This window comes from Podarcis bocagei (assembly GCF_964188305.1).
Source record: "Podarcis bocagei genome assembly, chromosome: 7".
In the NCBI taxonomy this organism is placed as follows: Eukaryota; Metazoa; Chordata; class Lepidosauria; order Squamata; family Lacertidae; genus Podarcis; species Podarcis bocagei.
The window spans coordinates 43682196-43703556 of NC_138132.1; the positions used below are offsets into that span (position 1 = coordinate 43682196).

General features: G+C 43.7%; 1 long non-coding RNA gene across 3 annotated transcripts in view; it reads right to left on the bottom strand.

Annotated features, from left to right (window-relative positions):
- LOC308591792 overlaps positions 1-21060 on the bottom strand; it is a 97971-nt gene extending 76911 nt beyond the window's left edge. For 2 of the 3 annotated variants that reach the window (XR_014010263.1, XR_014010264.1), the window contains exons 1-2: positions 20996-21060; positions 18693-18921 (exon numbers count right to left, since the gene is read on the bottom strand). This is a non-coding gene — a long non-coding RNA (uncharacterized lncRNA). Of the gene's footprint in view, positions 1-11304; positions 11883-18692; positions 18922-20995 lie in introns of those variants that run through there. The other variant, XR_014010265.1, reaches the window with a different exon arrangement.
- Between the last annotated feature and the right edge of the window lie 301 nt (positions 21061-21361).

Here is a 21361-nt window from a genome sequence, read left to right on the forward strand (position 1 = left end):
GCCAGGCAACAGCTGAGTAGGAACATCCACATGTAGCTGGCTCCATCACTGAGATTCTGGGATTCCTATGCACATTGTAGTGCCATGGAATCTTACTCTGTTCTAGGGCTGGGCTGTAGACAGCTGTTGGAAGGGGGTCAGGGAGTTGTGTCAGGGAGTCAGAACCAAAGACCACACCAGAGTCCAGAAGACTGTTGTTCAGGCAAAACACTGGTCCAAACAGGAAGCTCTCACTGTCCAGGAGAGCCCAAGGCCATGTTGGGTAGTCAGGCCCAGTACAGGCCTTAAGAATATTTTGCATGTGCAGCTTTCTAGATGAAAGTTCCTAACCTTATTGGGTGGTCAGGCATCTATAATAAGTTTGCCAGCAGTGTGCAGTGCCTCTGGAATGGAGCATTCTCCTTCAGGGTCTAGGTTGGACAAATCAGGATATGTTTGGGGTGATTAGGACAGAGAAGAAGGAAGGCATTTGCATTTCCCAGAGGTCTCACACTACTATGCATATCTGACAGTGGCAGTCCTTGGGGTCTCAAATTTCAGAAGTGCCCTGTGTCATAGCTATCAACTTTTCCCTTTTCTTGTGAGGAATCCTATTCGGAATAAGGGAATTTCCCTTTAAAAAAGGAAAATGTTGGCAGCTATGCCCTGTGTGGCATCAATATTTGGTGACCCCCTGTCTCCTACACTCCATTCTAAAGTGTCATTGTGGCATCTCCTGAGGCTCAGTGTCCAGTGCAACCAAACCAGTCACGCTCCCCTTCTGGATCTGACAAGAGTCATTCTCACTGAATATGCTTAAGGTGAATTCCATCTCACCTTGTCCCAATTCTCTGACAAAACTGAGTCAAAGTTCTGGGGTATATTTAAAATGACAGTGAGACAGAGTTCCTCTGTCAGAACAGCTCTGTCCTCCTGCTCAGGGCTTCTGACCCACGTGTTCCTGCAACCTTTGTTATTCTTTAAGAATCTCTCGGTAAAGACCCCTCTGAGGACTTTAAAGTTCCTCAATTAAAAAGCTACTTTTTTAAATTAAAAAAATGTTGGGAGACAAGTGGGTACCAAAAGAAGATGCATTATCTCTAAGCAGTCAGAGTTTGGTCCATTACTGGTGCTAAGGGGTTCTTCTTTGAAAAGGGACTATATATAGCAGTGTTTGAATATACAAGTTTGTAAATCTGCATTCTTGAATGGTTACCAGAAGGATATCCTTTCCTTTCCTTTCCTTTCCTTTCCATTCTATTCTTCTTTCCTTTTATTGGCATGTCATCTAGTCCTGATCCCTGTGTCATCAGCGCTGAATGGGATTAAGAACTGGGATGGGCAAGCATATTGGCTTGGATGGCATTTCCTGGCTTCTCTGATTTCTTGTGCTTTTTAAGGAAATCATCAGATGCTTCGTCTTTTCTCCCAAAGTTTCCTTTCCTGTCATTGACAGCCACAGTCTCAAGTTCTCCCTCTCCTTCTCCCTCCCTTACTTTTTACTCCTTTGCCAAACCATGTGCCACAAAATCAGCTCATCTTGGTTTTGTGCAAGAATATAGTTGGAAGACTTCTTTCGGAAAAAGCTGCTGGACATCACATATATTTTCAGAGAAGTAGGGGTGGGAATGAAGCAGATGGGAATTTATGGCCTAAAAAGGGGCTGCTACCCAGAAGTAAATCTCCTTCCTGATAAGCTACTTAGGAAGACCAATTAAGAGGACACAGATTTGCATAGAATTTGCATAGGCTAATCTATATGTAGCAATGCAAACCTAGAAATGAGTCGGCCCATTGAAATTAATGAGCCCAAGTTATTCAGGTTCATTAACCCCAATGGGTCTACTGTGAGTAGAGATAGCATTCGATACACGTTTTGTTTTGTAAAGCACACACATAGTTCATTAAATGGCGCTCTGAATCCTCTAGCAATTTTCAAGCGCACTGTGAAAGGAGCAAAAAAACTGCTGGATAGACCATTGCCCCCACCTTTCTAGTTTCTAGGCTACACCTTGAACTTGTCAAGCAGATGAGGGAAGACTATTAGATCAGGACCGGGCAAAAAGTTGCTCAGGGTCTATTGTTAGATTTTCAGGTGATTTGCAGTAGTTCAGAAAGGATTTCTGACTCCCAGTTGTAACTGAAGGAACAACAGAAATACATTTTTTCCCTTCTAAATTAAGCTGCTGAAAGTGAAACCAAGAAAGCTTGGAGGGGAAACTGGAGTCAGTGCCGGATTTACGTATAAGCTAAACAAGCTATAGTCTGGGGCTATAGCTACTCTCTTGGGGGGCCCCAAAAAAAATTGAATAAAAAAACTAGATGTACATTTCCAAAATATAAGATAAAAAACAAATAAACTGGCTTTAGATACCTATTAGGTCCATAAATTACCATATAGCATGTATTCAACACAAAAAACAGCAACAATTTGTTGTTGACAAAGGACAGCTGGATATATTTGTTGTTGTGTTTAGTCGTTTAGTCGTGTCCGACTCTTTGTGACCCCATGGACCAGAGCACGCCCATGCCAGGCACTCCTGTCTTCCACTGCCTCCCGCAGTTTGGTCAAACTCATGCTGGTAGCTTCGAAGACACTATCCAACCATCTCGTCCTCTGTCGTCCCCTTCTTCTTTTGCCCTCAATCTTTCCCAACATCAGGGTCTTTTCCAGGGAGTCTTCTCTTCTCATGAGGTGGCCAAAGTATTGGAGCCTCAGCTTCACAATCTGTCCTTCCAGTGAGCGCTCAGGGCTGATTTCCTTAAGAATGGAGAGGTTTGATCTTCTTGCAGTCCATGGGACTCTCAAGAGTCTCCTCCAGCACCATAATTCAAAAGCATCAATTCTTCGGCGATCAGCCTTCTTTATAGCCCAGCTCTCACTTCCATACATCACTACTGGGAAAAGCTGGATATATAAAGGGCCCCATTACTTTCAGTAGCTTAGGGCCTCATCCAACCTAAATCCAGCCCTGACTGGAGTAGAAGAATTTGTATGTAAAAGGATTTGTGCATGACCTACAGTGTTGATGCTAGGTTGTATCCCTTCCATTAGGGGACCCTCTGGAGCAGAATTTGGGAGCCTAAGTGAGGAGAGAGGAAGTTCCATTGCATGACTGTGCTTCAGTCCTGCTGGTGACTTCCCATTGGGATACATGGTAGGCCACTGTGAAAAACACTGTGAAAGACACATTTTTCTGACATTCTGTGTGCCCCTTCCTGAACCCCAATTTCACATCTGGCTCCAGTTGGTGGACCGCAAAGTTCTACCGGAACAATAAAGGGCAGCTCGTAAGTCTAAAGCACTCTAATATAGACAGGACTCCTTGCTCAGTTTGGGACTGCTGCTAGCTTCAAAGCTCTAAGAGTGTGTAGACAGACAGGTAGGCAGGTAGTTGGCAGATATTTGGCAGATAGGACTTCGCCATGCAAAACAGAGCAACCCTCAACATTTATCATTTGACAGCCAGCAAGACAGGAAGAAAGCATTTAAGCAACAATAACCACCCCGAAAAAGCAACCCAAAAAAGTTGTATGCCAAGCCGGCTTAAGTTAACAAAGCAATTTGTGTAATGTTGCAGTATGGTGGTTAGGTGATGTAACATCCCTTGAGAGAAAAGGAAGCGTGTATCTAAGAGTCTGATCAGACTAATCAGATTACCCGAGATCACAGACTGCCGTAATAGCACTCGGCCTGCAAGTTTCTATGTCTCTGTCTGGTTTTCCACATTTAAAAGTAAAGCAGCAGGGCTACGGCACCTGTTTTAATCATCAAAGAGAAAAAAGGAGGGATTGTGGGACTGGGACAGGGATTGCGGGAGAGAGTACATGGCAGAACTCTATCCAGTAATGTCTCATTATTAGATTTGCAACAAGTAGATAGCTCATAGTCATTTCTCACTTGTAATTACAGCTTGCAATGGCCTCAGCTACATGACTCTCTTCAGCAATTACCTCTCACATCTACGGATCAGGGAGAAATTCAAATCAGTCTGCATTTAAACTTACCTAATTCACACTTTCTGAAACAATATGTGAACTGAAACTCAGCCAGTTTCAGTTCAGCCTAGATTCTATGGGTTGGATGATATCACAGTTAAACTGCTATTAACTCACAGGCATTCCCTAGTGCATGCAGACCCAGCTATAGAAATCAACACCAAGTATAAATAAAAAAACAAGTACTTTTGCAATTCTCAGAATATTTAACGTTACATTTTATTTCACTTTATTGTATCTTGTTTTAAGAGCATGATAAAAAGAACAAGCTAATGAAATTCTCCTCTCTGAGGTTGCATAATCCTAATCCTTGGACACTCTTGCATAGAAATTCTGCCAAATTGTGGGCAATTTTTGCATTCCATCTCCGGACAATTTCATTTTAGTCAATAGCTCTCCTGGGCTGGAATTATTTGTATTACTGAATCAGGCAAGGATCCAAGGCGGTGTGTTGTATTAAATGCTTGCCTTTTTACCGCCGCTCAAGTAACAAACTGTAAATCGAGAATTCAAGGCTTGACAATTTCCAGGGACTTTGGAATTAACATTCATCAGGATTGTTTACATCACTGATGCTAAGAGAAGTGACTCCAGCAATCCTCTTAATTGTGATCAATGTTTATAACATAGGAAAATAGGAAGTTGCCTCATATTAAATCAGATTATTGGTCCATGTAACTCATATTGTCTACATCAGGCATCCCCAACCTGCAGCCCTCCAGATGTTTTGGCCTACAACTCCCATGATCCCTAGCTAACAGGACCAGTGATCAGGGATGATGGGAATTTTAGTCCAAAACATCTGGAGGGCCAAAGGTTGGGGATGCCTGGTCTACAATGACCAGCAGCAACACTGACCAGATGCTCCATTGCTGAGCTATAGCATGTTCCTACCTGTATTCCAACAGCAGAAAACTGACTTCCTGGGTTTCTTTTGGAATAAACTAATTCAACCTGCTCAGGAGCACTATGTTACAGGGACATTAAAAATGTCCAGAAAACAGAGTGGCATGTGGCCCCCAGAAAGTTGTCCAGATGAGAATATGGTCCTCTGGTTCAAAATAGTTCCACACTCATGGCCTAGCTGCATGGGCAGAGAAACAGGGATGTGGAGGGAGTGGACTGCCCCCGGCACCACTATTCTGGTAGGGTGCCATCGTGGCGCCCCCCCCGACATGCGTCATGCACCCGTGCACGCACGTGACTCCATGCCCTCACGTGGCATGTCACGCTCCTAGAATGCGCACCACACCCCTGCGGGTGGCACATCACACCTTCACGGGCAGCGTACCACACCCCTGGGATGCACGCCACTCTCCCGGGGTGCCAGCCACGCACCCACCTGCTATCTGCCCCCGGTAGCAGAGCATGCAGCTTTGCCACTGCCTAGTTGGTGCCAGCCAGAGCAACTTCTGCCTGTGTTTCCTCACTATGACAACAGGACTGCTTTGCCAATCAGTATCTAAAGTTTGATCATCACCATCACTACTTCCAAAAAATAGCCCCAGGAATTGGTTTTGAAGACACACCATGGAGCAACCTTGATGAAGCTAAGGAGGTCTGGGTCTGATCACTACCTGGGTGACAGCTTGCTTGAAAACCCCAAAAATACTACCTTGAATTTTGTGAAAGAAAGCATATTCATTAATTGCATTGCAATACTGTGGCAGGGACATGGGTGGCGCTGAGGGACACGGGTGGCACTGTGGGTTTAAACCACAGAGCCTAGGACTTGCCAATCAGAAGGTCAGCGGTTCGAATCCCTGCAACGGGGTGAGCTCCCGTTGCTCGTCCCTGCTCCTGCCAACCTAGCAGTTTGAAAGTACGTCAAAGTGCAAGAAGATAAATAAGTACCGCTCTGGCGGGAAGGTAAACGGTGTTTCCGTGTGCTGCTCTGGTTCGCCAGAAGCAGCTTAGTCATGCTGGCCACATGACCTGCAAGCTGTACGCCGGCTCCCTCGGCCAATAAAGCGAGATGAGCGTCACAACCCCAGAGTCGGCCATGACTGGACCTAATGGTCAGGGGTCTCTTTACCTTTACTGTGGTATCTCGGGTTAATAACTTAATTCATTCTGGAGGTCCGTTCTTAACCTGAAACTGTTCTTAACCTGAGGTACCACTTTAGCTAATGGGGCCTCCCACTGCCACCTCCGCGCCACCAGCACACGATTTCTGTTCTCATCCTGAAGCAAAGTTCTTAACCCGAGGTACTATTTCTGGGTTAGCGGAGTCTGTAACCTGAAGCGTCTGTAACCTTAAGCGTCTGTAACCCGAGGTACCACTGTACACGTGTTTTCAAGATAGATTTCTTAAAGTATGGGAATACAGGAAGCTAATATAGGAAACTGCCTCATACTAAGTCAGACCACTGGTCCATCTAGTTCAGTATTGTCTACCCTGACCTGCATAGGCTCTTCAAAGTTTCAGGCATGGGTCTCTCCCAGACATAACGGAGATGCTGGGGATTCAACCTGGGAGCATTTCCATGCAAAGAAGATGCTCTGCTACTGAGCTACATCCCTTACCCAATCTGATCTTTCAACAATCACCTGACCTCCCAGGACCAACATTGCTGTGAACTCAAACCTTTGGAGGGAGTGCAACCCTAGTCAGAACAGGTTGGACTCCCAATCCTGAATCAACTTGTCCAGGCATGTCCAAAGTCCGGCCCAGGGGCCACTTGCAGCCCTTGGGCTGGTTTCAAATGGCCCCTCAGGCAATTTTGAAAAAGCAATCTCTTGCGGCCCCCGAGCACCTGCCCACCAAAGCCATTTCCTTTTTGCGGGCTCATCACGAGCTCTCCCCTCTGTGTGGGGTGCAGGGCTAGCCCCCGCACCATTAGGGAGTCCCCAGCTGCATCACACCTTGAGTTGACCAATCTGGTCAGCCAGGGGGCGTGACTAAATAAATAAATGCTACAGTACACATTTGGGATGTTGATGCTGCACTGATGGCAGTGGCAGAGAGGCGGCCACTGCCTTGACCTCAACCACCATGTTTCCCCTTCCTCATTTCCCTTTACTTACTTGCGTGCAAGCAGGAGGGGGCAGGGATCTCTCAGTTAGGCAGCACGAAGCCTCCCCATTGGAGCAGCCCCGATCCCTTTCCTACTTGCATGCAAGCAGGAGGGGAGAGGAATCATGCCTCAGTTGTCATGCATGTTGTAGTCTCCATCATCTAGGGCAACAGGCTGACAAAGGCTGCTGTAGAGTCTCAGGAGTTGAAGCAGCCCAGGAAAGGAGAGAGCTTGTTTCTTTGAAGTTCAACCACAGTCACTGTTCTCTTCTGTCTCCTCAACACCTAAGTGTAAATGTAAGTTAAACCCAACAATTTCTGTGGGGTTCAATCCTAAAAAGCTCAACAACTTCACACATGTTCACTTCATCAAATCTGGCCCTCTTTGAAAAAGTTTGGACACCACTGAACTTGTCTACTGACCAACAGTACTTCCATCTTGTCTGGACTGAGTTTCAGTTTGCAAGCCTGCATCACTGGGTCCAGATAACAGACTCCTTGGCATCAGTTAAACATGGGGGTCATGGGCTGGATATCATGTGCACAGTGATAGGACCCAACACCCAAATGCTGGGTGTTTATTCTTATTTCTATTAAGGTCATATATTGAAGCTAAAAGTGTTCACTGCTGTTCTTTTCAAACACACTCTAACTGAGGGATATGTCCCCACCCCCATGCATATAAGTACTGGCTATATAAGATGGGAAGTGGCTGCCCTTCTTCTAACCCCAAATTCAGGAGAACATAACCATATGCCAAAATAAACAGGTCTTTCCGCACTGACAAATTTATTTATTTAACTAATAAAATTGAGTTGCTCTGGCATATGGAAAAATTAAAAATAGCTATCCATTAGAGAAACATGAACCTTTTAATATTAACCATTTGGATCTTATCACAGCAATAACATTTATACCTTTATAATAAGTCTCATTCTGTATTAACCAGTTTGGTTTTCATTAATTTGATACGAAACACTTGCTAATATATTAGAAAAGTCACTAACACTATTAATTTACTAGATAAATTACTTCTGTATCTTGAAACTTTAAATGAAATGGAATTCACTAATCCTAATTGGTTTGCCTTCTACTGGAATTATTTCCCATTAGTTCAGCATGGTTTCTCGTTTCATACTTGAACAGAGGAGGCTTCTTCAGCTCCCAGCCTTGGGGTACAATCCAATGGGTTTATTAATTATCAGGTATTCATTTAAAGGGGTTAATTAAGCAATAACTTTTCATGGACGGCCGTGTAGGAAGACATGCTGCTGATTAAAGCACAGAGGCCATCATTTTCTTCCATTGTGAAAGAAATAAATATTTTCAAATTATTTAACTAATTAGCTAGGAGTTCCCAAACCCCTCTATGAGAAATTTGGCAATGGGCTACTTTTTCTTTCTTCTTCCCATCTGCTGCTCTCAGTGGTTGCTTCACACAACCTATTCATGTGCTAATAAGCTCATCACGGGCAAGTTTTCCTTCCTCTCACCAGCATTACACTGGCACAGCTTTTCTCTGTGTTGAAAAAACTGCCACCGGACAGAAACATCAAATAAAATGGTCATTTTAAAATGACGAAAAGTACAAGGAATGGGTGGGTGGTCTTGCAATTGCCACCCACTGGTTACATAAGAATATAAAAAGAATGCCCTGCTGGACCAGGAAAGTGGCCCATCTAGCCCTGTTCTCACAGTGGACAACTAGATGCTCAGGGAAAGCAACAACAGCACTCTCTTAACCTGTGGTTTCCAGCAGCTGGTATTAGGAAGCATGTTGCTTTGAACAGTGCAGGTGGAGCATAGGCTCAACTCCTGGATCAAGTGTGTTTCATCTTCTGTGTGATGCTCAAAAAATATTTGAACACTGCTAATACATTTTAATCTCATCTTCTGCTATTTGCTTATTTGCGTGTCGAGGTCCCCAGGGCCACCCCAATAACTCACACACCACACAGAAATTTTTGTTTAAGGTTTTGGGCATAATTTTGGCCACAACTTTATTAAAATACAAAAATGTGAGTGGTTTAGGCATTGGTTGTGACTACCTGCCTCCACCATGGGGGACAGACTGACATTCCACATGCCTGCGAAAGTCAGAAAAGGGGAATACACTTGGGGGTAGCGACAGAGCAGGGAACCTGCCCTCAGCCCTCCCCAAATGCAACCAGGAGCTCATTGCTATGGCCCGAGCCCCCTTGACAGGGTGGGCAAGCAATAGTTAGCCCCTGATTCCTTTAACGGAATCCCTTGCAGCAGCAGCATTAGAGGGGCAGGCACAGCCAATCCTTGCCCCTCAACCAACCAACCAACCAACCAAACCATAAACCAATGCCTAACCGCAACCTTACAAGTTGTGATTATTTGCTACGCAGTAGGCAAAAACCAAATGGCCCCAGCCAATCAGCCAGATGGACAAAATTCCTACCGGGCCCCTGCCCCAAGAGCAGACGACACCATGACAGGCATTGCAAGGTCAAAGCAAACAACCCTAATTCTAGGGAGGGGGGGAACGGTGAATGCACGGTGAATGCACGGGTGAAAAGAGCCTTAGCCTCGTGCAAGGAGTTTTAGCATTTCTGGCTGTCAATCAACAAATTGCAACATTAACTTCTTCCCAACAACAAGGGAAGCCCAATCGCATCAGTGGCCAACGTTCAATTAGCCCGCCCTACAACTTTGGAGTGTCCTGGTGGCCCCCACCACAAAACGAGCTCTCCGTGAAGGAGAACACGCTTAAACATCAAGTCCAGCTGATCCTAAAAGACTTAGGAACACATAGAGATGGCTAGCCAAGAACAGAAAAAGAGACAGACTTGCTGCTCCATCCAGTACCCAACATGGCCAGCCCAAGTGTCCAGGGAAGAATTCTATTATTTGTTTGTTTGTTTGTTTGTTTGTTTGTTTATCAGCTTATACACCACCCTATACCCAGAGGTCTCAGGGCAGTTCACAACAAGACCACAACATATAAAATCAAACCAAAAGCAGTAACCCAATAACCCAACCCCCAAAAGCCACATTCTAAAAGGCTGTTGGATCTGACATGTTGAACTTACTGTCATTTAAAAAATGACTGGCAGCTGTGTTCCTGAATATGAGGAAACATCCCACCAAAAGATTGACATTCCACAAAGGGTTTAGAAATTCCAGATCAAATGAGTGCTTTTTCTAATGTAAGATTGCAAAGTGTTCACATAAAACTAAGGTGCTAATTATCCGTTGCAAGAATGATAGTTATTGGACTGGGCCTGAAGTTCAGATTCCTGTTGACTCCAGTCAGAAATAATTGTGGTTGTTCTGCCATTCTAAAAATATGGCCTTACGTGTCCAATGGAAACTTCCCAACACAGCTCCAAGTTTGCATATTGGATATTTGCAAAGTGGTTTGTTGTGAGAAACCCACAAATCAACTATTTTCCCATATGATGGATATGGAGAGTGACCAGAAATAACAGAGAGCATTGGAGAAAATAATGATAGGTACCACTCAAGTAGCTGACCAGTGGCAAGCATAGCCAAGATAGCTGGACAGATAAACAGATCTTTGTACTCACAATTGTCCTATTGAGAAGACAAAATAAGTACATAACAGACTCCCTGTGGTGTGGTAGCCATTACCTGAAAGCTACTCTGAATGGTTTGTGTGTTTGTCAGGTGTTGCATATTACCTAACAAGCTGCCTTAAACCAAATCAGACTGTTGGCCCACCTAGCTCAGTATTATCAGCAGCTTTCCAGAGTTTCAGACAAGATTTTCTCTCAGTCCTACCTGGAGATGTCAGGGATTGAACCTGGTAGTTTATGTAACCAAAGCAGATCCTCTGCCAGTGAGCTCCATGTGATATATATCTTTTAAAAAAAAAATTATTGGTTTTTCACAATTTATATTAACACAAACAATACACAATACAAACATACAAACACAAAAACAAACATGTATAATTTCATATCCAATTTTTCTTAAAACTTGTTTCGCTGACTTCCCCATACCTCCCCTTTCTGCATTCCAATTCCCAAGTTTTTCAGCAAATCCTCCCCTTAATCTCATTCAATTTTTCCTTTTCTTTTCTTTTACTTGATCTTATACAGCTGTAATCCCTTACTTTCTATAACCACAACATTTTAACACTCATTAATTTTGCAATTCTTCTTAAGGTAAATTTTAAATTTCTTCCAATCTTCTTCCGCCGTCTCTTTCCCCTGGTCTCGGATTCTGCCAGTCATTTCGGCCAGTCCCATATCCATGTGATATATATCAGCCTCTAAACAAAATCTCTCCCATGACTGACAGCCTCTCTCCTCCACCCCAATATCTATCTATCATATTTGCATAAAAATTGCATGTGTCAATTTATCTGTTTAGATGCAACATTAGAATTATTTAAGGAAATTGAAGGAGAAATACAACAAATCTTGCTATACAGTGGTACTTTGGGTTAAGAACTTAATTCGTTCCGGAGGTCTGTTCTTAACCTGAAACTGTTCTTAACCTGAGATACCACTTTAGCTAATGGAGCCTCCCACTGCCGCCGCGCCACGTGATTTCGGTTCTCATCCTGAAGCAAAGTTCTTGACCTGAGGTACTACTTCCAGGTTAGCGGAGTCTGTAACCTGAAGCGTCTGTAACCCGAGGTACCACTGTATTTGGGAGGAAGACTATGTCCACAGAAGAATGATCTTTGTAAAATGGGACACATGGTGAACCCCCTACTTCACTTGTTCTAGTCTTCTGCAAGCTGCTTCCTTGAGATTCCCCTCTTTTGCTCCTTGGAAAAAATGTGGCCCATAATCTGCATTTCTTGTGACAGTGGAAATGTAGAGCTAGAGGGTCACTTGTAAGACAGAATCGGTGGATGGGACAGAGGCGCTTTATCTTCACAACAACCCTGTAAAATAGACCACAGTGAAATCTGAGCAAAACAACGAAAGGTATAGTACTAGCACCTTCAAAACTAACACATTTAGTATGGCAAAAGCTTTTGGGAACTAATGTTAACTTCATCAGATGCATCATTCTTGCTAATCTATTACATCTTATGGAATAATACATTGAGTAGCCTCTAAAACAGTGCTTGGCCATTATTTCATTTGTGCTGTAAGTTATGACTAGTCGGCTACCACTTTGATTGAAGATATTCATTGAGCAGTATACCCAACACCACAAAATAAGTGAGTGATGGAAAAGAGGATTTTTATGCTAGGTCTGCAGATCCCCTACCACTGAGCTACTGCTTCTTCCCCTGTATCAAAGAAAGGAACCAGGTTGTCCCTGAAAGAACAGATCCAAACAGCTAGGGCCAAAAACACAGGATGCTATGAGCTGGCAAAGAGAGGTTAATGAAGGAATTGGCACAGTTCTTCTGAAAAGAAGTCCTCACATGACTTTGCAATTCATTTTTCTTTGGTGCCGCATGGTATTGGTTATGCAATGGCAAAACTTGTAATTCTGTCAGCTGCCAAACTTAGTGCCAAGAAACATTATATAAATTTCTCTTTGCAACCATCTGCCAGCACATGTTCCATTTCTGGTTTCCCTAGAGCAGATACCTTTGAAAAGCCAATCGTGTGGTGGTTAAGAAAAACCCAGATTAGCTATAGCTTCAAAATAAAAACTATATATGCATTTGTGACATAGCTTGTTCTGAATAGGATGGGTCCTGGGCTTGGCATTTCTGGGAAATTAGAGACACTAATGGTCAGGAAAGACAGAAGTGGACTAAATGGACAATGACCTAAATCAGGGAAGAACTGTATCTCCAGGATAGAGCAGCTACTTTGCATGCAGAAGGTCCCAAATTCAACCCCCAGCATCTCCAGGTAGGGCTGGGAGAGATTCTTATCTGAAACCCAAAAAAGCCTCTGCCAGTCAGTGTGGACAGTCCTGTGCTAGATGGACTAATGGTCAGACTCAATATAAAGTAGCTTCCTTATGTTCCTGGCACAAGGCAGGCAGGGAGTTGGACCACAGGAAACTCACTGGCAGTTTTGCAACCTGACCAGCCCAGTTTACAAGGCTGGAAGAAGTGAAAGGCTAATGGCACAAGAACTTCCCAGCACATGCCCAACCCACACTGAAGCCACATCCTCCCAAAACTCTGGACAGCAGCCAAAAAGGAGTTGGAAGATATTCAGGGTGTCCAGGATTCATGTACTCTCATGGGATTCATGCGCTGATAAGCTTGCAAATATATATTTATCATGTGTGCATGGAGAGACAGACAGACAGATAGAATAGCAAGCATGGGGAGGGGGGACAATCTGGTTTAGAATCCTGGATGGGACAGAGGGAATTTAAACCTTCACTGCCTTCACTGCCTTCCTGTGATTCAGATCAGGAATCCCTCCACCACATCTGCTATTAGGATTGGTATGTATCCTACTCAGTTAATCAGACCCATTAACATTAATAGATGTTCATTTCAATGGGTCTACTCTGGCTATGGCTAGTAATAGATATATCCCATTGGTAGAAAAGCCCCCTTTTGCACCAATGGGAATGTCCCTCTCAAAGCAGAGAGCAGGCATGGAAGGGATCAGGATTGGGACCACAGGGTGGGGCAGAGGGTGGGTGGGTGGGAACCCACCCCTTTGGTTTCAGTTTGGATGGCTGCTAGTTGCTCTTTTAGAAACTACCATTCACTGATTGCTTACTGTGCGATTGGATGTATTTAAGATGTATTAGGGTTTTTTTTAAAAAAATGTAATATCGGAATTGTCCTGGATCTTCACAAAAATCCTGGAAGACAAGTTAGGCTCAGAAAGAAAATCTTGCTCAAGGCCACCCAGTTAGTTTCATGGTTAAGCATGGATCTGATGCTGGCCCTCCCACACCTAAGCTCAACAGTCTATCTGCAAAGCATTGAAGAAGGCGGCGTAGGATAAATGCCTGTGTTACAAGGTTTTTCCAAGAACATCAAAGGCAAGAGATATGGGATTGCCTTTGAGTATTTAAAATCACACATGTCTACACCAAACTCTTTCCATGAGCCAAGTGAACCTGACTTGACTTGCCTAGTCTGTCATACAAGGCCATATGAACTTGATTTAATGATGTCTGTGACACTAACAAAGTAATATTTTTAAAAAGAAATCCAAATATTTGTATATTTGCACCAGATAGGTATTCCAACAGGAGCAACAACATGTTAAGAAAGCCGACTTCATAAAACTTAGGGAAGTGCTGGGTGAGATCCCATGGACAGCAATACTAAAAGGAAAGGGAGTTCATGATGGCTGGGAGTTTGTTAAGAGGGAGGTAGTAAAAGCACAACGTCAGGCAATACCAATGAGACGGAAACATGGAAGGTGCCTAAAGAAGCCAGGGTGGCTATCTAAAGAACTTTTAACTGAATTAAGATTAAAAAAGGATGTGTACAAAAAATGGAAAAGGGGGGAAACCACCAAAGAGGAATTCAAACAAATAGCCAGCACGTGTAGACACAAAGTCAGAAAAGCTAAAGCACAGAATGAACTCAGGCTTGCAAGAGAGGTTAAAAGCAACAAAAAAGGCTTTTATGGGTATGTTCGTAGCAAAAGGAAGAACAAAGAAACAGTGGGGTCACTCAAAGGAGAAGATGGTGAAATGCAAACAGGGGACACAGAAAGGGCTGAACTCCTCAATGCCTTCTTTGCCTCAGTCTTCTCCGATAAAGAAAACAATGCCCGACCTGAAGAATTTGGAGCAAATGATTCAGCAAAGGAAACACAGCCCAGAATAACTAAGGAGACAGTACAAGAATATTTGGCTAGTTTAGATGTATTCAAGTCTCCAGGGCCAGATGAACTGCATCCAAGAGTATTAAAAGAACTGGCAGATGTGATCTCAGAACCACTGGCAGTCATCTTCGAGAAATCCTGGAGAACAGGCGAAGTCCCGGCAGACTGGAGGAGGGCAAATGTTGTCCCTATTTTCAAAAAGGGGAAAAGAGAGGACCCAAATAATTACCGCCCAGTCAGTCTGACATCAATAGCAGGGAAGATTCTGGAGCAGATCATTAAGCAAACAGTCTGTGAGCACCTAGAAAGGAATGCTGTGATCACCAATAGTCAGCATGGATTTCTGAAAAATAAGTCATGTCAGACTAACCTGATCTCATTTTTTGACAGAATTACAAGCCTGGTAGATGAAGGGAACTCAGTGGATATAGCCTACCTTGATTTCAGTAAGGCATTTGACAAGGTGCCCCATGATATTCTTGTAAAGAAGCTGGTAAAATGCGGTCTTGACTCTGCTACCACTCAGTGGATTTGTAACTGGCTGACTGACCGAACCCAAAGGGTGCTCATCAATGGTTCCTCTTCATCCTGGAGAAGAGTGACTAGTGGGGTGCCACAGGGTTCTGTCTTGGGCCCGGTCTTATTTAACATCTTTATCAACGACTTGGATGATGGACTCAAGGGCATCCTGATCAAATTTGCAGATGACACTAAACTGGGAGGGGTGGCTAACACCCCAGAGGACAGGATCACACTTCAAAACGACCTTGACAGATTAGAGAACTGGGCAAAAACAAACAAAATGAATTTTAACAGGGAGAAATGTAAAGTATTGCACTTGGGCAAAAAAAATGAGAGGCACAAATACAAGATGGGTGACACCTGGCTTGAGAGCAGTACATGTGAAAAGGATCTAGGAGTCTTGGTTGACCACAAACTTGACATGAGCCAACAGTGTGACGCGGCAGCTAAAAAAGCCAATGCAATTCTGGGCTGCATCAATAGGAGTATAGCATCTAGATCAAGGGAAGTAATAGTGCCACTGTATTCTGCTCTGGTCAGACCTCACCTGGAGTACTGTGTCCAGTTCTGGGCACCACAGTTCAAGAAGGACACTGACAAACTGGAACGTGTCCAGAGGAGGGCAACCAAAATGGTCAAAGGCCTGGAAACGATGCCTTATGAGGAACGGCTAAGGGAGCTGGGCATGTTTAGCCTGGAGAAGAGGAGGTTAAGGGGTGATATGATAGCCATGTTCAAATATATAAAAGGATGTCACATAGAGGAGGGAGAAAGGTTGTTTTCTGCTGCTCCAGAGAAGCGGACACGGAGCAATGGATCCAAACTACAAGAAAGAAGATTCCACCTAAACATTAGGAAGAACTTCCTGACAGTAAGAGCTGTTCGACAGTGGAATTTGCTGCCAAGGAGTGTGGTGGAGTCTCCTACTTTGGAGGTCTTTAAGCAGAGGCTTGACAACCATATGTCAGGAGTGCTCTGATGGTGTTTCCTGCTTGGCAGGGGGTTGGACTCGATGGCCCTGTGGTCTCTTCCAACTCTATGATTCTATGATTCTATGATTCTATGTTGATATAAGTCTATAGACCTCACATCCCACCACCTGAAATTTCTGAACCTGTGTTCACATGATCTGACAAACACTTGATGTCAGTTGCATGTATCTGTGCTGAGTCCAGAAGAGATAAGTGTGGGTTGTCGTAAATGCAGTTTGAGTTGCAAACATGGCCTGCAAACACACTTAGGTCCATTGGTTTCAAGTGACTTATGCAAATTCAACTCATTTGAGAATCTGGTTAAACAGTCGTATGATCACACCCTGAGCTCTGGACATTTCACTCAAAACCACAATCCACTAATTTGGTTTATCAATTGACTTCTGAGTGTCCTCTAGTCAGAGTCAGTCCCACCATTAGGCAGTATGAGGCAGTCGCCTCAAGCAGTAGATACTTGCAGGACAGGCAACAGCAGAATAGAGCTATGTGTTCCACACAATTCCACTAAGCTAGCCTGCTGTGGTGAAGGGCACTTGTCTGTGTTGAAGCAAGATTCAATATTACCAGTTTGATCAGTTTTTGAACATGGAACCTAGGAGGAGCTTGTCTAATGCTTCAGACAAGAAAGTGACCCTAGTCACAAGATCACGGTGATTGTATAAAATGGTTAAAATGCATCAACTTAATTGAACAAATTATACAAGAGCATTTACAGTTGACCCTACCCAGCAGTGCTCATTCATATCTTGCACTGGGAAACATTTTAGGGGGGGGGGGAGAGAGAGAGAGAGAGAGAGAGAGAGAGAGAGAGAGAGAGAGAGAGCGCAACTAAAAAGGGTGTGTGTCCGGCTGAATCAAAATTAGCCAAGCAACAACTTTAAGTCATTTTGTATTTCTGCAAGCACATTACAAAATTACATCACTCTCTACCTCATTAAACAATGTCTGTGTGGGATTCTGGAAATGCAGCCCCCTTGCACTATTAATTAAGCAACTGCTCTGTTGCCATATAAACAGCACCCAGATGCACAGTGTGTTCTGCTCTGTAGTTTCCTTTCAGTTCTCTATGCATGGATGCACCAGACTGGTATGAGCAATCTCACTTGGAAAGGATGTCCTGTTGGAATAAGGCTGGTGGCTCCTTTATTTCTTAGCATGAGCACAAGAGCTCAAGTGAGGTGTTTAGAAAGCCACTCAAAACAAAGCAGATCACTTCCACTGAGAGCAATCAGACATGCACAGTTAAAATATGCTAAAGGCTTGAGCTCAGGCCTCTTAGCTCCCATCACAAGTGTTCCATTCAGGCTCAAGTACCCTTGCAGAATACTCCTGATGAGCTCTTGACATTACTAAAAACAACTGTCCAACCCACTGTATTATCTGTCATTATTGCAATGGTATTAACTTTCCACACAGAGAAAATAATGGAACCGTGTTCTTAGATGTCACCTTGACTGTGGGCCCAAGGGTGAACTTCAATTTTACTGGAATTTAAGTGAAATGGGAGAAAATGGGCTATTCCTCCCACCTCCTCTGGTTGTATATTCCAAACTAAATTATGCAGTCTTAAAGTGGTAAGTAAATGTAAGGATGGTCATTTTCTAGGCACAACAGTCTCAGCTATCAGGAGTCATTATTTTCTGGGCATTATCCTCTGAACTATTTTGCTAGGTTTGTGTGTACGTAGGGGTGTGTGTGTGTGTATACATACACACACAAACATACAAATTCATTTCTTTTTCATATATATTGTTGACATGTGCCTATCCCAAGAACCTTTCTCAACCTGAGGGCCACATTCCCTCATGGGAAAACTTCCAGGGGCCACATGCCAGTGGTGGGTGTGACTCAGAGGCAAAAGTGCTCAGAGCACCTCCTCACCTACCACTACTCCAGGCAAACATGGAGCAAAGCCAACAAGGGTGGGGTCTGGGAAGAGGGGTGTGTCCTAGGGAGGGGGAGTGGCCTGAGGAGAGTCCCAGTGGCCAGATAGTCCTGGAGGACCACGTTCAGCTCATGGGCCTGAGGATCCCCACTATATATGTATATAGACTGCTATATCTTACCTGAAATGAAATATTTGCCCTGGAGGGTTTTGCTAGCTTGATAAATGGCTCTTTACCATGCGTGTCTGCTTCTTAGGGTTTTAGTCTTGCTTTAAATTTTTTTTAGTTTAGATAGAAGGCGAGTAAGAGGCATATAACATAAGAGTCTATGAATTTACACAATATGGAAAAAGTTTCTCTTCCATTCATAATGCTAGAACATCCATGGAAACGAAATGTTGGAAGATTCAGCACAGACAAAAGAAAGTACTTCTTCATGCAGCACATATAATTATGACATTCGCTTCCACAAGAGGCAGTGATTGCCACCAACCTAAATGGCTTTAAAGAAGAATTAGACAAATTTATGGAGGATAAAGCTATCAATGGCCACTAGCCATGATGGCTGTGTTCTACCTACCTCTGAAGAACAGTTGCAGAGGAACGCATATGGGAAGAGCGTTGTTGCACTCCAGTTCCTGCTTGTGACCTTGCCTCAGGCATCTGGTTGGCCAGTGTGAGAACCCATTGCTGGATTAGATGGACCTTCAGACTGATTCGCTGATCCATCCACAGGGCTCTTCTTATGCACTTATGTTTACTCAATGGTTCACTTCATATCCTACATGTGACACCAAAGACCTGGGCCCCTGCAGAAGGTGCATTAGATTATAAGATATAGATTTCTGTATTCTCTCTTTCCATTCTTTTCTGGAATTCAAGCTACATAATCCATTATGCTTTTGGCAAGTTTAATCCCCCCCATTGCATAACTCAATAAAAATGTATTTGCAAATGTAATTACAGATCAAGCTAACAGCTTTAATCACAGTCTGTGAAAAGCATGTTATGAAATGGCTTCATATATATGGCTGGGAAGTTTATGTGATATATTCTTTAGCAAACTGTAATAAAAAAAATGGGGTGGCCATGCACCAGAAAGTACTGACCCAATTTTTGTATCCTTTAATAAAGCATTATTAAAACATTAGTATGGCATTTAATAGAACATGGGCTGTTAAAATTATGAAATGGCTCGCCATGTTGTGAGATACATGTTGATGACCGTAAGTATAAATAACTGTGGTGTACTTTACACATTGTACCTAATGGAACCAATGGCCCTTCTAATCCAGAAGTCAATAAACCCCATATCTTCTAGGGTTTTTCTCACTCCGCTGGTGGACACCTCAAAGGCTCAGGCTATTATGTTGACAAATAAGGATTTAGGATCCTGTGTTATTAGTACTGTGCAGTCACAACCCCCAAAAAGAGGCTCCATAATTTTTTGTCCGTATACCTGCCTTGCATACAGAAGCTCTAAGCTTCCATGACTGGCAGCTCCTGTTAAATGATCATGCAAAGGTGAAGGCAAAGGCCTCTGTCTGAGATGTCTGAGAGCTTCTCTTGTTGAGAGCAGTGAGTACTGAGCTAGGTGAGCCAAGGGTCTGACAGTAGAAGACCAGTGTGGCGTAGCAGTTAGAGTGTTGGACTAGGACCTAGGAGATCAGGGTTCAAATCCCCACTTGGCCATGAAGCTCACTGGGTGATGTTAGGCCATTCACTGCCTCTCAGCCTAACCTACCTTACAGGGTTGAGGAAATGTGAGCCACTTCGAACTTCTTGGAGAAAAATGTGGATACAAATTCAATAAATAAACTAAATAGCATAATATTCCCTGTACTGTACTGCACCTCAGCTCCTTTGTGAGCAGTTCCTCTGCGTGCAAGGACAGCTGCCCCCAAAGGAGCAGCCACCGGCGCTGTGCAGGATCAGATCCTCATCCATCACCATGCAGGATCAGATGAAGAAGCTGCTTGAGAGGCCCTCCGAATATGCCCAATTTCACTCAGCCCTCTGGCAAATCTGGTGCACAGCCATCATCATCATCATCATCATCATCATAGCAGCTACTCAGGTCATTTGAGAATTGTGGATGGCAATTTTGGTCCTAGCGTGGATAGACTGAGCTGAACTGTGTGTGCACTGTGCATATGAAGCTACTGTTCCAACCTATAAGGAAAAGAATTTATATATATATATATATATATATACATATAACTGCATCCTCCTGTTTGAACTTGTGTAATGAAAGCATAACTGATCACTTGCACAGCCAGGGCAAAGAAGTTTGCAGAGGGAGAAGTAGAAAAAATATTTTACTCTGGAGGCTTTTTCTAAAGTGCCCTTGTTTGTTGTCTTGGCAGGAAAGTTCAGCACTTGGCACCAAGATGCTGGAATTTGGCCCAACTGTAGAATTGCTCCACTTGGCCTTCCTCTCTCTCCCTCTCTTCCTTCAGGATCCTGTTGCTAAGCAGATGGCCCGATGGCCGATCTGGGGGCATTTTCGGCCCCACCCTTAAGCTACAGCCTGATTCACTCTCTTCTCCCCGCCAACAAGATGAAGGTCTTGCTTCTCCTACTTGCTAATAATAACAGTAAAGAAACCTCAGAGCCAAGTTTGTGCAAGTAAAACCAAAGATGCTTTTGCCAAGAACACAAGACAGCAGCCGAAGAAAAGGAGTTTGTGCTGTTCTCTCTCTCTCTCTCTAACCCCAAGGGAATCGGGGCTGCTATAGATTGTTATCCTGTCAGACTTGTTCTGGTTTTCCTCTTTCTGCTTTTGCACAGACTTAAGGTACTACCAAAGTCACCTCCTGCCGCCACCCCTTCCTCGTCTTCAATCTCCCTGCCTCCCTCTCTTTAATAACTTTATCAACTCACTGAACTTCAGGATGATTTGTGCCTTTCAGAGTCTTGCTTCTCTCAGCCAGGACTTGGATCCCATCCATTCTGCAGTGTGTGTGTGTTGCTTTTTTATTATGAAAGGGCACACTTAACTCTTTCTCAGACCATAGCAAATATGCATTCATCTATTTCCCAGGCAGAACATTTTGGAAGCTTTTCTGCCTGCACTTCACTCTCAACCCCCCCCCCCAAACCTTACAAACAAACAAACAAAACAAAAACCAATTGGATTAAAATCAAAAGGTATTGCTTCAAAAGCCTAAAAAATGGAGGAAGGAGGGTAGAAATTTTGACCCTACAATTTCTCCAGATGAATGTGCTTTATACTGAGCAAGGATGAGA